Source organism: Somniosus microcephalus, chromosome 12 (genome assembly GCF_052327205.1).
Source record: "Somniosus microcephalus isolate GS21.2 chromosome 12, FLI_Smic_1.0, whole genome shotgun sequence".
Taxonomy (NCBI): Eukaryota; Metazoa; Chordata; class Chondrichthyes; order Squaliformes; family Somniosidae; genus Somniosus; species Somniosus microcephalus.
The window spans coordinates 71,903,494-71,918,213 of record NC_140998.1 but is presented as its reverse complement, the minus strand read 5'-3'; the positions used below and the strand labels follow the sequence as shown (position 1 = coordinate 71,918,213).

At 48.2% G+C, this 14,720-nt stretch overlaps 1 long non-coding RNA gene across 2 annotated transcripts in view; it reads left to right on the top strand.

Moving 5' to 3' along the window:
- Positions 1–14,720, top strand: part of LOC147109290 (uncharacterized) — a 99,133-nt gene that overhangs the window by 46,648 nt on the left and 37,765 nt on the right. The gene's annotated exons all lie outside the window — the stretch shown is intronic.

Genomic DNA, 14,720 nt, shown 5'->3' with positions numbered 1-14,720 from the left:
CTTCAGCGCAAAAGAAATTTGCCCATTAAGTTGCTGAAAGTGTGAGCTGATAATGCCACAGCTAGGGAAATGGTGGGGGGGAGGATTTTAACACCCAAAAACAGGTGGGTTGGGGTCAGGTCAGATGCTAAAATGTTAAAAATCTCAAACCCGAAACCAACTCGCCCAATTCCGGGTTTACCGGAGGCGGGACAAGGGGCGGGCAGCCAACCCACTCCCAGGAAGCAGGTTGGCAATTTAAATATTTTAATGAGGCTGGCAGCCTCTGATTTAACCTGTTTTACAGGTTTAACTGTGGCCACTGGGTTTCCCAGGCCTCGGGAAACCTGAAAGCTGAAGGGAAACGAGGACAGCTTGTGGGCCAGGAGGAGTAAGAGTGCTTCCCCCGGGCCCCCAAGCTGTCCCCTCATCAGTCCCCCGCCCACCATACAAGGGGTCAGGGACCGCCCCCACCCCGGGATCAGTTCCCCCCGCCCCAGGGTCCGGGATCAAAGCTACCTGCTCCTGTGGCCTGCTCCAGAGTCCTCCCCGCCCAACTGGAAGCCAAGCCTGTCAATCAAGCTGACTTCTGGGCGGGGAACCTGTCAAGGACAAAAGTCGCATGCTGTGGAGTTAAAACTCTACCTGAGTGAACAGGGCAACCAACAGGGTATCTCCTTAACCAATGAGATTTAAGGATTGGGAAATAAACAGCAGAAGGACTGAGAAGGAGGGTGAATTAAAGAGGGTGAATTCAATGTCAAATCAGGTACAGAAAGAGAAATAAAGAGAATGAAAGAAAAATTGGATTAAAAGAGAGAAAACGAGACAGAAAGGAAAAGTTAGAAAAAATATTTAAAATTTAACATTTTTAATATCTCCAACAGCAATTTACAACCTGAAGGAATAAGACTCCACACTTGTAATAGCTAATTTTTAGTGCCAGAGAGGTTGATTGGCAATAATTAACAATTATCACGTTGTTAAAAGGGTTACTAGCCTTAAATATCTGCAGCGGGTTTAGTTCGTATCTGCTGCTCAAATACAGCAACTTCACGCCATTCAATGCATTTCAATGGTGAAGTAGCCAACAAGATGCCATTTTCACAAAGCTAACGGCGGAGCAATGCATCTCGGACAGCAACTTTTGGATATTGGCAATTAACCATGCATCTGCCCCTCGCCTGAAGTTGCTGTACCATTTACGCATAAATAACGGCGAGCACCATTAGCCTCACGGTTACTTTGGCCCAATGTCATTAACTGATGTTTGCATCCTGTGAGGAACTCCCATATGCAGTTTAAGGGTTTGTCACAGATGACATTGGAGGCCGGGTTTCTAGTGTGTCCAGGACAGTACGATGTCAACATTTCAGCAGATATTGAGGATTACTGCTCTGCCTTCCTGCTGGAAATCAAAAGAATCACTCCATCTCTGGAGCATAAGATTGAGGCCAGTAGCGATACTGGTTCATAGTTATCAGTTCTGACTTCAACACACAGAAATGGTGCGGGCAGGGGGGTTAAGTTGTTGAGGGGGGGTTCCTGCCGTGTTCCCGACACATTCCCGATGTATTTCCACCCACCCCCATCTTAACTTGCCTGAATTCAGATGCAGTAAGGTCCCCACCCCAGAGCAGTAGTGGCCTAATTTAAATAGCAGGCCATTTTAACTGCAGACTCACACGGTATTGAACCTGCAAGCAGGATTCAGGCCACAAGAGGCCCAGTTAAGTTACATTTTTTCATTTTCTAAATGCTCTTTGTGGGCCAGAAGGAGCAGGAGTGCTCCTCCTGGCCCTACAAGGATACCTTGGGCTTCCCCTACCCTGGGATTGCTTCCTTCTCCCCCAATCGCAGACTTTATCCTCCCCCTTCTCGCTTACCTTCTTACCTTGATGGGAACCATTTCCATGGGCCCCAAGCAGCAGCCTGAAGCTGACCCCCTCCACACCACCCACCCCCCCACCCCAATTTTGAACTCCAGCCCACCAGTGATGGTGTCATTCCCGCGGGCTTCGGTCGGGAGTTAGCATTGGAGCATGCTAATGAGGCTCAGGAGTTAAGCTCTCCAGGGTATCACGATCCAGGAGCTTGACAGATCACCGCCCGCTTTGGACGGGAAAGCAAATTATGTGGAGGATGCAAAGAATCTCCAAAAGGATACAGATAGGCTAAGTGATTGGGCAAAAATTTGGCTGTTGGAGTTTAATGTGGGAAAATGCGAGGCTATCCACTTTAGTAGGAAAAATAAAAAAGCAAATTATTATTTAAATGGGGAGATATAACAAAATGCTGAGGTACAGAAGGATCTGGGGGTCCTTGTACATGAATCACAAAGTTAGCATGCAGATACAGCAAGTAATTAGGAAGGCAAATGGAATGTTGGCCTTTATTGCAAAGGGAATGGAATATAAAAGTAGGGAAGTCCTGTTACAACTGTACAGGGCGTTGGTGAGACCACACCTGGAGTACTGCGTACAGTTTTGGTCTCCTTATTTAAGGAAGGATATACTTGCATTGGAGGCAGTTCAGAGAAGGTTTACGAGGTTGATTCTGTAAATGAAGGGGTTGTCTTATGAAAAAAGGTTGAGCAGGTTGGGCCTATACTCATTGGAGTTTAGAAGAATGAGAGGTGATCTTATTGAAATATATAAGATTCTGAAGGGGCTTGAAAGGGTAGATGCAGAGAGGATGTTTCCCCCCATGGGGGAATCTAGAACTAGGGAGCATAATTTCAGAATAAGGGGGCACCCTTTTAAATCGGGAATGAGAAGGAATTTCTTCTTTCAGAAGGTCGTGAATCTTTGGAATTCTCTTCCCCAGAGAGCTGTGGAGGCTGGGTCATAGGATATATTTACGGTGGAGATAGACAGATTTTTGAAAGGTAAGGGAGTGAAGGGTTATGGGGAGCGGCAGGGAAGTGGAGTTGAGGCCAAGGTCAGGTCAGCCATGATCTTATTAAATGGTGGAGCAGGCTCGAGGGGCCAAATTACCGATTCCTGCTCCTATGTCTTATGTTATGTTCTTATGGACCCTGAACCCCACCCTACGTAAAAATCAGATCTGGTTTTGAAACCTTTTTACAGATAGGTACAATATTTGACTCCCCTCAGATGGAATAACTCCAGTTAATAAGCATGAGCCACATGGGCAGCTAGTCCTTCAGTTAGAGCATTAACTGAACTATTATAATCTACGTCATCAGGGCCAATAGATTTGCAGTGGTCTAGCTTTAGAAGGAGAAATTTAGCTTTCTTCTTTCTGATCTTCATTCAAGCTTTTGAATTTCTGCACATCAGTGAAACTTTTGAAATCTCTTTTTGGATTTTAGATGACTTTTCAATATATATGATGTTAAATAACTCTGCCTCATCCATAGAATTGTGGTACCGGAGTTTGTCCTTAACTGAAAAAAATAGTGGCATTGGGTCTGATACAGAAACAGATTTGGTTATTTAGCTTGTCTTTGGAGCCCAACTGAGAATCATTTCATTTACATCTGAACTCAGACTTGTACCTCTGGCTACAACAATCACATTGTTAAAAGGGTACTTACGTTATTAAGTTCCAACCCTAACTTTCTGCAGTGAGTTTGATGGTCAATTAATGTGCAAACCCAACAAATTCTTGTAAATAACCCAGAGGCCAAGGGTGAGATGCTGTTTGTGTGAGAAAACTGGAACTTAATAGCGTAAGTACCTTTTTAACAATGTGATAATTATTAATGCAATGCCAATCAACCTCTCTGGCCCAGGAAGAGAACAATTTAAACTATGGAGTCTCACTCCTTCAGGTCCTAAATTGTTGTTAGAGATTTTTTTAAATGTCACATTTAAAATTTTTTTTTTTCTTACCTTTTGTTTCTGTCTCTTTTTTTCTCTCTCTGTTAATTCAGTCTTTCTTTCCCTCTCTTTATTTTTCTTTCTGTACCTGATTTGACTCTAATTCACTCTCCTATCTGTTGTTCCTCTATTTCTTTCTCAATTTTTCAATCTCATTGGTTATGGAGATACACTGTTGGTCCCGCTGTTTACTAAGCTCCCCAATGCCTTGCTGTCATCGCCACACCGTTATAAGCTCACAGTTCCAGCAAGTTACGGCGCAAAGAAATTTCAAGCTGAACAGGCAGGAAAAAGTCTAACTAACGGTGTATGCCATGCAATGCCCCGCTCCAGCAACATCTGGCCCAGCAATTCAAAGATGGCTAATATATATATGCAGTACCTGTAATTTAATTCTATTATATGACAGTGTTTTATTGTTATAGATACTTCGGAATATCTTTCTGAACATTTTGTACAGTAGCCTACTGTGGGCATCACAACCTGGTTATGGTAACAACTGCAGTTACTATTTGTTTGGTGCAGTGGAAGCATAACATTGGTGTACCACATACTGAATACCTGATGTGTAGGGTCAAGCATTTCCCTGCATTAGGGAAAATAGGAGGGAAAGTCAGTCCTAAGGACTAACCCAGATCAGTGTTGGTAGCAGTCTACAAGCATGTTGTTCATCCACTTTCTAAGCTAGGGGATGGTCCGTGGGCAAAAGAAAAAGAAGGAAAGAATTAAAAATGAGGGGAACCTTTGAAATGCATTAGGGAAAGTACAAATACTGATCTTCAGCTCCCATGCTATGCATTGTTTAACTGTCTCAGCTCATTTACTTGGACAACACACTAGAGAGTAGCAACCGCCTGCAGAACTACACCCCAGTATGACTCGTCCTCCATCATTACAGCTGGGGTGAAAATTTAGAAGCTACCAAAAAAAAAGGCTATAGGCCAAAAACCAGGATGTTGTTGGGTGGGGCGGTGGGTGCGGGGTGGTGGAGAATGGAAAATATAAAAGTGAGCAGCGATACTGGGGGAATTTTTCTCTTCTGGGCAGAATTCCGGTGGGGCAGGATTTCTGCTTGCATCTCTGCATCCAGACCAGCCCAACCCATTTTCCTGGTTCAGGGCTCATTTGGTATGTATGAGGGGATTGCCACAGTCAAGAGCAGGACACCAGTGCAAAGGAGGAATCTCTGGTAGTGTAAATGCACCAGAGGATCCAGCAAAGGACCATAAAGGGGCAGAAATCAAGGGCAATTAGGGATGGGCAATAAATGCTTGCCTTGCCAGGGATGCCCACATCCTGTGAATGAACTAAAAAAAAGGAAATGCCCCGAAGATTGGAAACAAAGGGGGTGATTTTGCCAATGGGGGCGCGTTGGAGGCGGGACTCCCACTTGTCAGGTTTTAGTCCCACCTCCATCGACTTGTGGCCAACCCACGCTAATTTCCCTTGATTGACCTTGTTAAGCCCGCCCAGCAGGCTTAGCAAGCCAATTAAGGGAAAGCCGGTTACAGGTGACGTCAGCGAGTGACAGATGAAATGTGAGCATTTGACGGCCCTGTGAAGCTGTCAAACACTGACAATCTGTCCTCTAAGTTGAGCCCTTCCACTCAGGCTCAGTTAGAGATCTCTCCTGAGCAGAAAGCAGAAGGCTGCAGCTTTTGACAGTTCAGCGGTCATTCTGCTTTCTGTGCCGGTGAGGTGAGGGACTCCCGAGATCTGAAGGGATGAAACCTGCAGGAAGAAGTAAAGGTAAGTAAAACTTATTAAAACACTTTACACTCACCTCACACACTCACCTCTCCACACTTAACTACCTGTTAACAGGCAGTTAATTGGCACTAATCCCCTTCCCGCCTCGGGGAGGCGGCTCCCAGCGCGGGTCGGGTACCCGCCTCCTGGGAAAATGGCACGGAGGCGGGTTGGGGGCAGGATGGGTACCCGCCCCCAGATTCTGCCATTTTCCTGGCAGTCCCGCCTCCTTACCTGCTTCGCCAGGGCTGGCAAGATCGCCCCCAAAGACTCACTGAAGGCCTCAGTGCAGACCTCAGGGCCTTCAACAGCTAAGTCATTGGGAACAGAATGGAGGGAGAAGAGGACACTACAAGGTCTTCCTCCTCCACGGGGGTACTTCAGGGCAGTTACCGCCGCTTCGCGGGGTTCCCCCATCATCTTCCCCAGGATAGAGGTGAGGCCTCACCACATCCATTTCTCACTGCTTCTCCTACGATCCCACCCACTTTCAGGCAGGATCAACTCCCCCCATAATTTTGTATAACTTCAAGTTCTTAATTTTGATGTTAATGTGAATATTTTTTAACTGAAAGTTCAGGATTTGTAGAGTTGAATGATATTTGTATAAAAGTTAGAAATTCGCATTTTTTTGTATCCATGAATTCCATATTTCAGTTTTGTCTCTGTTATCTCCAAGCTATGTTTAGCTCATCAAGCAACATACTGTACGTGACAAGAGGGCAGTACCTTTTACATGGAGTGGACCTTGCGGCATGAAGTGAAATAAATCTAATTTTCTTTACCTGACCAAACCTGCAGAAAAAGGAGCATTAAGCACGTAGATGGTTTCAGCACTGCACATACTCCAGATCAAGACAGTTTCATCGACACAGCCACTTGGAGTTCAACAGCCAGTGTCAGATGAGCCACTGACTGAAGAACGACGAGGGGAACTGTTATTACCAGGGTGCAAAGCACAGGAAAAAGGGGTGACAGCCCATGACAGAGGTTTCTGCCTCCTTTACGTTGCCTCAGGATTTCTGGGGTTTCCTGAGGGAACGAGCAGCAACAGGAGGAAGTGAGTGTTCGGGCCACATGGGCAGCTGCTGTGGGACCCGCTGACTAAAGCCTTACAGGCACTGCATATCGGAGTGCACTCATTATTCAGCCGAAACTCTTCCACAGAGCTTTGACAATCTTTAGAGCTCCCATAGAACAATGGGCGGGGGGTGGGCTGGTGGGGGATGTTGCTGGCGCGGAGGTCATGAGGCTTCCCCTTGCAGGCCTCAGGTTAAAATTGCAGTCGTGCGTCAATAACGTGAGCTGAGCCTGATCTTCCTAATTAAAGAAGGACCTGAACGCTTTACAACAGGTGCCCCGGCCGGCTGCCCAAAAACAGCTTAGAATTGCGATTTGTAGGAAGGCAGCGGGATCGGAAGGGGTAAGTCACCGAGGTAATTTTAACTGCCCACCCACTGCTGGGCAGGCGGGTTCAAAATTGACCCCCAGGGCTCTGTTGATTTCTTTCTGTGACTGAATACTAAGAGAGGTGTGGCTCAGTCATATATTTCCATGCCCTCTTGTGGAGATGCCCCTACATCGTAGGCATGGCTCAGATCAAAACTCACCGGCCTGAATTTTCTCCAGGTAAGCGGGTTGTGGGCTGGGTCCTCCGAGGGGGGTGGGAAACCTGGGAGGCTGGGTTTCCCACAGGCCCTGTCGACTTTAACGGCAGGGCCTGTTTTACATGTGAGGCCTCTGATTCCCACCCATAGCCAGCCAGATTAAGAGGCTGCCTGGCTGCGGGCGGGTAGGTCTCAGTTGCGGAGAGCGAGCGAGGGGTCAGTCCGGGGGAGGGATCGCGGGGGTGGAGGGTTGGGGAATGGCTGGCTCGGTCGGGGATCGTGGGGTAGAGGGTCGGGGAACGGCTGGCTCAGTCGGGGATCGCGGGGTAGAGGGTCGGGGAACAGCTGGCTCGGTCGGGGATCGCGGGGGTGGGTGTCGGGGAACGGCTGGCTCAGTCGGGGATCGCGGGGGTGGGTGTCGGGGAACGGCTGGCTCGATCGGGGATCGTGGGGGTGGAGGGGTCGGGAAACAGCTGGCTCGGTCGGGGATCACGGGGGTGTGTGTCGGGGAACGGCTAGCTCGGTCAGGGATCGCGGGGGTAGGGGTTTGGGGAACGGCTGGCTCGGTCGGGGATTGCAGGGGTGGGTGTCGGGGAATGGCTGGCTCGGTCGGGGATCGCGGGGGTGGGTGTCGGGGAATGGCTGGCTCGGTCGGGGATCGCGGGGGTGGAGGGGTTGGGGAGCGGCTGGCTCGGTTGGGGATCGTGGGGGTGTGTGTCAGGGAACGGCTGGCTCGGTCGGGGATCGTGGGGGTGGAGGGGTCGGGGAACACCTGGCTCGGTCGGGGATCACGGGGGGGTGTGTCGGGGAACGGCCAGCTCGGTCGGGAATCGCGGGGGTGGGGGTGTCGGGGAACGGCTGGCTTGGTCGGGGATCGCGGGGGTGGGTGATGGGGGGGTCGGGGAACTCGGCCCTTTGAGCCTGCTCCGCCATTCAATGAGATCATGGCTGATATTCTGCCTCAACTCTGTTGTGTCTGTGTATAATAAGACACAGACTGCAGGAGAACGGTACAACAGGTGTTTACTCAATGTGGCTCACACTGGAACTGATCTGTACAGATTACTACTCAGTACTCTATACAGGTGTAGTCACTGCCGGTACTGCAGTATACATGAGCTGTAAAAGATAGTTCCCCCCTTAAAGGTATATACATTACAATTCCTCCCCTTTTAGATTAACAGTACCATAACACTCATTTAACAATTAAATATCAAACTAATTATAATTAACACTTTTAACATGCAACATTAGATGAAAATAGTCTATTTATATATTCAGTCTTTGGGGAGTGCTGTGTATGTCCCTTTAAGGGAATAACTGGTCTCAGACTGCAGTACCGGCAGTGACCATCCCTGTATAAAAGGCCCTGGCAGGCTTCTGTAGTTTCAGTTTCCAGATTGTCTCCATTCAGTAAAGACTTGTTAAGCCAACTCCTGCATTCCGTGTCTCCATTAACACATGGATTTAATACTGGCGACGAGTAAGAAACGAACTTACCTGCAACTCGGCAGCACCTCAGACGACGTTATTGAAGGTCGAAGCCAGAACAGAAAAAAAAATCTAAAGAAACTCGAGAAATGGGCGTCGACCGTGGGCAACCGCCCTCCAAATCATCGGATTGAAAACTTGCAGGGGAGACTGTCAAGAGCCAGGCTTGGTTCCCCAGTCTGTGGTTTCCCAGCTAATCGGGCTGGTGGCAGGTAGTGCACTGATCCTTCCTGGGCTGCGGCGGACTAGAGCTCGATCGGGTGGCTCTGCAACGGGGCCGGGCAGCGAGTCGGGAAGCAAAGAGAGAGAGAGAGGGTGGAGCACACAGGGCGTGGCCGGTGCTTCACAGCCGGGCAGCGTTCAGACCTAAGAAGAGGGAGGGAAGTATCCCAGAGGGTCCGCTCCATGACGAGAACGGTTAAAAATAAAAATACCGCAGAGAGCAGCATTGACAGCAGCGGCAGCGGCGGGAAAGCGTGGGAGGCGCCATCTTAACTCGGCAGGGAAGAAGGAAAAGCGCGGGAGGCGCCATTTTGTTAAATCGGGGACGAAGGCAAAGCGCGGGAGGCGCCATCTTAGATTTTCAAGATGCCAAGGACTGGTGATATCACTGCCTTCGATAATGCTATAGAAGACTGGACCACGTATGTGGAAAGAGTCGAGGTATATTGCGAGGCAAACGAAATAGCCGAGGGGAAAAAAGCATCGGTATTGCTAAATTTAATGGGCACAAGAATGTACGGCCTATTGCGGGACCTGATTACTCCAGCCAAACCGAAGGCGAAGAGTTTTAACGAAATTGTTGCTATCCTACAGGAACACCTAAATCCTACACCGCTGCTGATAGCAGAAAGATTTAAATTCCACAGGAGAAATCGGCATAAAAATGAGAGCAATGCTGATTACCTTACGGAACTATGCAAGCTATCAAAGCACTGCAAGTTCGGAGCAGGACTGGCAGATACCTTACGGGACAAATTTGTCTGTGGACTCCTGAGTGAAGGAACCCAGAAGAGGCTACTCTCAGAGAAAGAGCTGACGCTAGATAAGGCTTTCAGCGTGGCAGTATCATATGAAGCAGCAGCAAGGGGAGCTGCGGAAATACAACAAAAGCCACAGGAATACGGCACCCACGAAATGATATGGGGATTTGCAAAATGTTATCGCTGCAGCAGAACAAACCATGACCAGAAGGACTGCTGGTCCAAGGACAAAATATGCAGGCAATGCGGAAAGATGGGACACATTGTACGAGTTTGCAGGTCTGAGAAGAAGACCAACGACAATAAAAAGGCTACTAAGGAACCGTACAGGAAAGTACAAAAGATGACGGACAGTAGTTCCGAAGAGCAGATGAGCGATAGTGAATCCAGGAACAAGAGACTAAGCTGTCTCAAACTTCACAACATAATCACAAAAGAGGATCACCGAACCATTTGAGTCACCCTCACGATAGCAGGGTCTCAAGTCAAAATGGAATTGGATACAGGATCAGCTCTAACCGTCATGAATCGACGAGACTACGAGCGGCTATTCTCACACATACCCTTGAGAGAGACATCCATTGTCTTGAGGACGTATACGGGGCAAAAAGTATACCCCAGAGGAAAAATAAGGGTGCCTGTCGAATACAACGGCAAGAAAATACGGAAATTGTATCTTTACATTCTGCAAGATGGTGGACCACCGTTATTGGGATGTGAATGGATCAGAAAGATAAGTTTAGACTGGCACTCCATTCAGGCACTGACGGTGGCTGGTAAAAAGGATGACGACATCACTCCTGGACGATTGTCAACAATCTTAGCGGACGCCAAAGAGGTATTTCAACAAGAACTGGGCACTCTTAAAGGCGTAACCGCCTCGATAAAAATAGAGGAGAATACAATTCCCAAGTTTTTCAAAGCAAGACCGGTACCATATGCAATTCACCCAGCCATCGAGGCTGAGCTGGAGAATCTGGAGAATGCAGGCGTGTTATCTGAGGTAGACTGGAGCGAGTGGGCGACACCCATCATTCCTGTCATGAAGAAAACGTTAAACAATAAGTCTGAGGAGCCAAGGAAGGTTCGCATCTGTGGGGACTTCAAGGTGACAGTGAACCCAGTCCTTCACACAGTACAATATCCTCTTCCAAGGATAGAAGATATCTTCGCCTCACTATCCGGAGGGAAGCGTTTTACAAAAATTGACCTAGCGCAAGCATATTTGCAGATGGAGGTTGAAGAATCCTCTAGGAAGTATCTCACGATATACACTCACAAAGGTCTTTACCAGTATAATCGACTGGTATTCGGAGTGGCATCAGCTCCGGCGATATGGCAAAGAGCGATGGAACAAGTCCTGCAAGGGATTCCGGGGACTCAGTGTTACTTGGACGACATCCTAGTGACAGGTGAAGATGACAGTGAACACCTTGCCAACCTAGAGCAGGTGCTCACTAGACTACGTGAACATGGGCTACGAGCCAATCGCCCCAAGTGCGAGTTTTTTAAGAAACAGATATCGTATTGTGGCCACGTGATTGATGAAGAGGGGTTGCATAAGTCCCCTGACAAAATGGAAGCGGTAGTTAAGGCTCCAGCGCCTGAAAATGCTTCACAACTGAGGTCATTCCTCGGATTGGTGAATTACTACCATAAGTTTTTGCCAAATTTGTCCACAATTCTGCATCCACTGAACGCCCTACTACGAACGGGAGTAGCATGGAAATGGAGCAATGAATGTAAGTGGGCCTTTCAGAAGAGTAAGGACCTAATCACTTCAAGAGAAGTATTGGCTCACTACAACGCATCACTACTGATAAGACTGGCGTATGATGCGTCTCCCTACGGCATTGGGGCGGTACTGTCACATAAATTCCTTGATGGTTCTGAGAGGCCGATAGCATTTGCGTCACGCTCGTTAACTTCAGCCGAGCGTAACTACGCCCAGATTGACAGAGGGGCCCTCAGCCTGGTGTGGGGGGTGAAGAAGTTCAATCACTACCTGCACGGTCAAAAATCTACTCTACTACCTGATCATCAACCTCTCGTCTCCATTTTCAACCCTCAGAAGGGCGTACCGATAATGACGGCACAACGGCTACAGAGGTGGTCCCTTTTCCTTGGGGCACACCAATATGACATCGAGTACAAAGGAACTAAACAGCATGGGAATGCTGATGGATTGTCGCGCCTACCGTTGCCGACGGTGGAAGAAGAACTGGCAGTGGATCCAGTGGAGTTATTCCACTCGACTATTGTCGAATGTCTCCCTGTGACGAATGCAAACATAGAAAAGGAAACACGAAATGACCCGACACTCTCCTGGGTCTATGATTTAACGGTGAAGGGATGGCCAGAACATGGCGAACCACTGCTGCCAGCATTCTCGCCGAGAAGAGAACAGCTGTCAGTGTGCAGAGGAACCTTGATGTGTGGATCCAGAGTAGTAATTCCACCCAAATTGAAGGATAGAGTGCTCAATGAGCTTCATGAGGGTCATCTGGGTGGGGTAAAAATGAAGAACTTAGCCAGAGCGTTTGTGTGGTGGCCTGGAATCGATAGAGAAATCGAAGAGATGACCAAGAGCTGTACAGGATGCCAGAGGGTCCAAAACGCCACACCACAAGCCCCTCTACATCCATGGGAGTGGCCCTCATCTCCATGGCAAAGGGTGCACATTGATTTTGCTGGTCCCTTTATGGACCCGATGTTTTTAATTGTGGTGGATGCGCATTCAAAGTGGCCAGAGGTAATAAAAATGTCCTCAACCACCACAGAAAAAACTATCACAGTCTTACGAACCATATTCGCCAGGAATGGGCTGCCTGAACAGATTTGCCCTGACAATGGACCACAGTTTGTGTCTGAAGAGTTCCGGAGGTTCTTAAAGAACAATGGTGTTAAGCATTACACATCCGCCCCATATCATCCAGCCACTAATGGATTGGCCGAGAGGTTTGTTCAAACATTCAAGAAGGCTATCAAGGCAATGTGTAATGAAGATATACCCCTACAACACAAGGTGGATAACTTCTTGTTTGCCTACCGGAATGCGACACATGCGGTTACCAACCAAACTCCAGCCATGATGTTCTTCAATCGAAGACTACGATGCCGCTTGGATTTTGGTTAAGCCAAACGTCAGAAGAGATGTGGAGAACAGGCAGTTTCAGAATATGAATGAAAGGCCGACCAGGAGTTTTAAGATAGGTCAACCAGTTTTGGCCCGAGACTACCGCACAGAGAAATGGCAGCCAGGAACGATCTGTACACGGCAAGGACCTGTAATGTATACCGTGGACGTTGGAGAAAGCATTGTAAGACGCCATGCTGACCAGGTTCTAGAGTCACTGGAAAACCTCAACTCCACACCACGATCTGATACACCTGGCGATGAAACCGAAGTACCAATTGCATCTACCGCAGAATCGGTGATATTGGAAGCAGACGAACCAAACAACGACATTGATCCCGACTCAACCTTGCCAGAAGAACCTGATATCCCAAAGAGGCATTATCCAGACAGAATCAGGAAGCCTCCTCAAAGACTGAACTTATAATTGCTTAACTTCAACTAATGTATCTAGCAACTGTAATTGTAATTGTAATTAGTTATTATTTAGTTGTTAAATGAATGCTATGTACTGTTTATCTAAAAGGGGAGGAATTGTTGTGTATGTCCCTTTAAGGGAATAACTGTTCTCAGACTGCAGTACCGGCAGTGACCATCCCTGTATAAAAGGCCCTGGCAGGCTTCTGTAGTTTCAGTTTCCAGATTGTCTCCATTCAGTAAAGACTTGTTAAACCAACTCCTGCATTCCGTGTCTCCATTAACACATGGATTTAATAGGGAGGCTTCCTGATCCTTTCTGGATAGCGCCTTTCCCGAGTGTCTTGCTCTTGGTGCGGAGGCGATTCTGGCCCCCTGTCGTCGGTTGGTTCATCAGCTTCCGATGCTACTGTTTCTGGGGTAGATGCGACCTGTACGTCGGGTTCATCACCAGGTACGTATGGGCGAGGCATGGGGTTGACTTGTTCCTGTGACTCTAGGATCTGGTCAGCATGGCGTCTCACGATGCTCTCCCCAACGTCCACTGTGTACATTAGTGGGCCCTGCCATGTGCATATTGTTCCTGGCTGCCATTTTTCTGTTCGGTAGTCGCGGGCCAAGACTGGTTGCCCTACATTGAAGCTCCTTGTTGGCTTCTCATGGATGTGCTGGAATTGCTTACTCTCAACATCTCTTCGTACGTTTGGTCTGAGCAAATCCAGGCGCGATCTTAACCTTCGGGCAAAGAACATCATGGCTGGGGCCTGGTTGGTGACTGCATGTGTCGCATTCCGGTAGGCGAACAGGAAATTGTCCACCTTGTGCTGCCGCGGAATGTTGTCATTGTACATAGCCTTTATTGCCTTCTTAAAGGTTTGTACAAACCTCTCAGCCAATCCATTTGTGGCTGGATGATACGGGGCGGATGTGTAATGCCTTACCCCATTCTTTTTCAAGAACCTCCGGAACTCTTCGGACACTATATGTGGTCCGTTGTCGGAGCAAATCTGTTCTGGCAAGCCATTCCTGGCAAAAATGGTCCGTAGGACTGCAATAGTTTTCTCCGTGGTGGTGGAGGACATTTTGATGACCTCAGGCCATTTCGAGTGCACATCCACGGCTATTAAAAACATTGAGTCCATGAATGGACCAGCAAAATCAATATGCACCCATTGCCATGGAGATGAGGGCCACTCCCATGGGTGTACAGGGGCCTGTGGTGGTGCATTTTGGACTTTCTGGCATCCTGAGCAGCTCTTGGTCAGGTCCTCGATTTGTTTATCGATTCCCGGCCACCACACATAAGCCCTGGCTAGGCTTTTCATTTTTACCCCTCCCAGATGACCCTCATGAAGCTCATTGAGCACTCTATCCCTTAACTTGGGTGGAATTACCACTCGGGATCCACACATCAAGGTCCCCCAGCACACTGACAGCTGTTCTCTCCTTGTCGAGAATGCTGGCAACAGTGAGTCGCCATGTGCTGGCCATCCCTTCACCGTCAAATCATGTA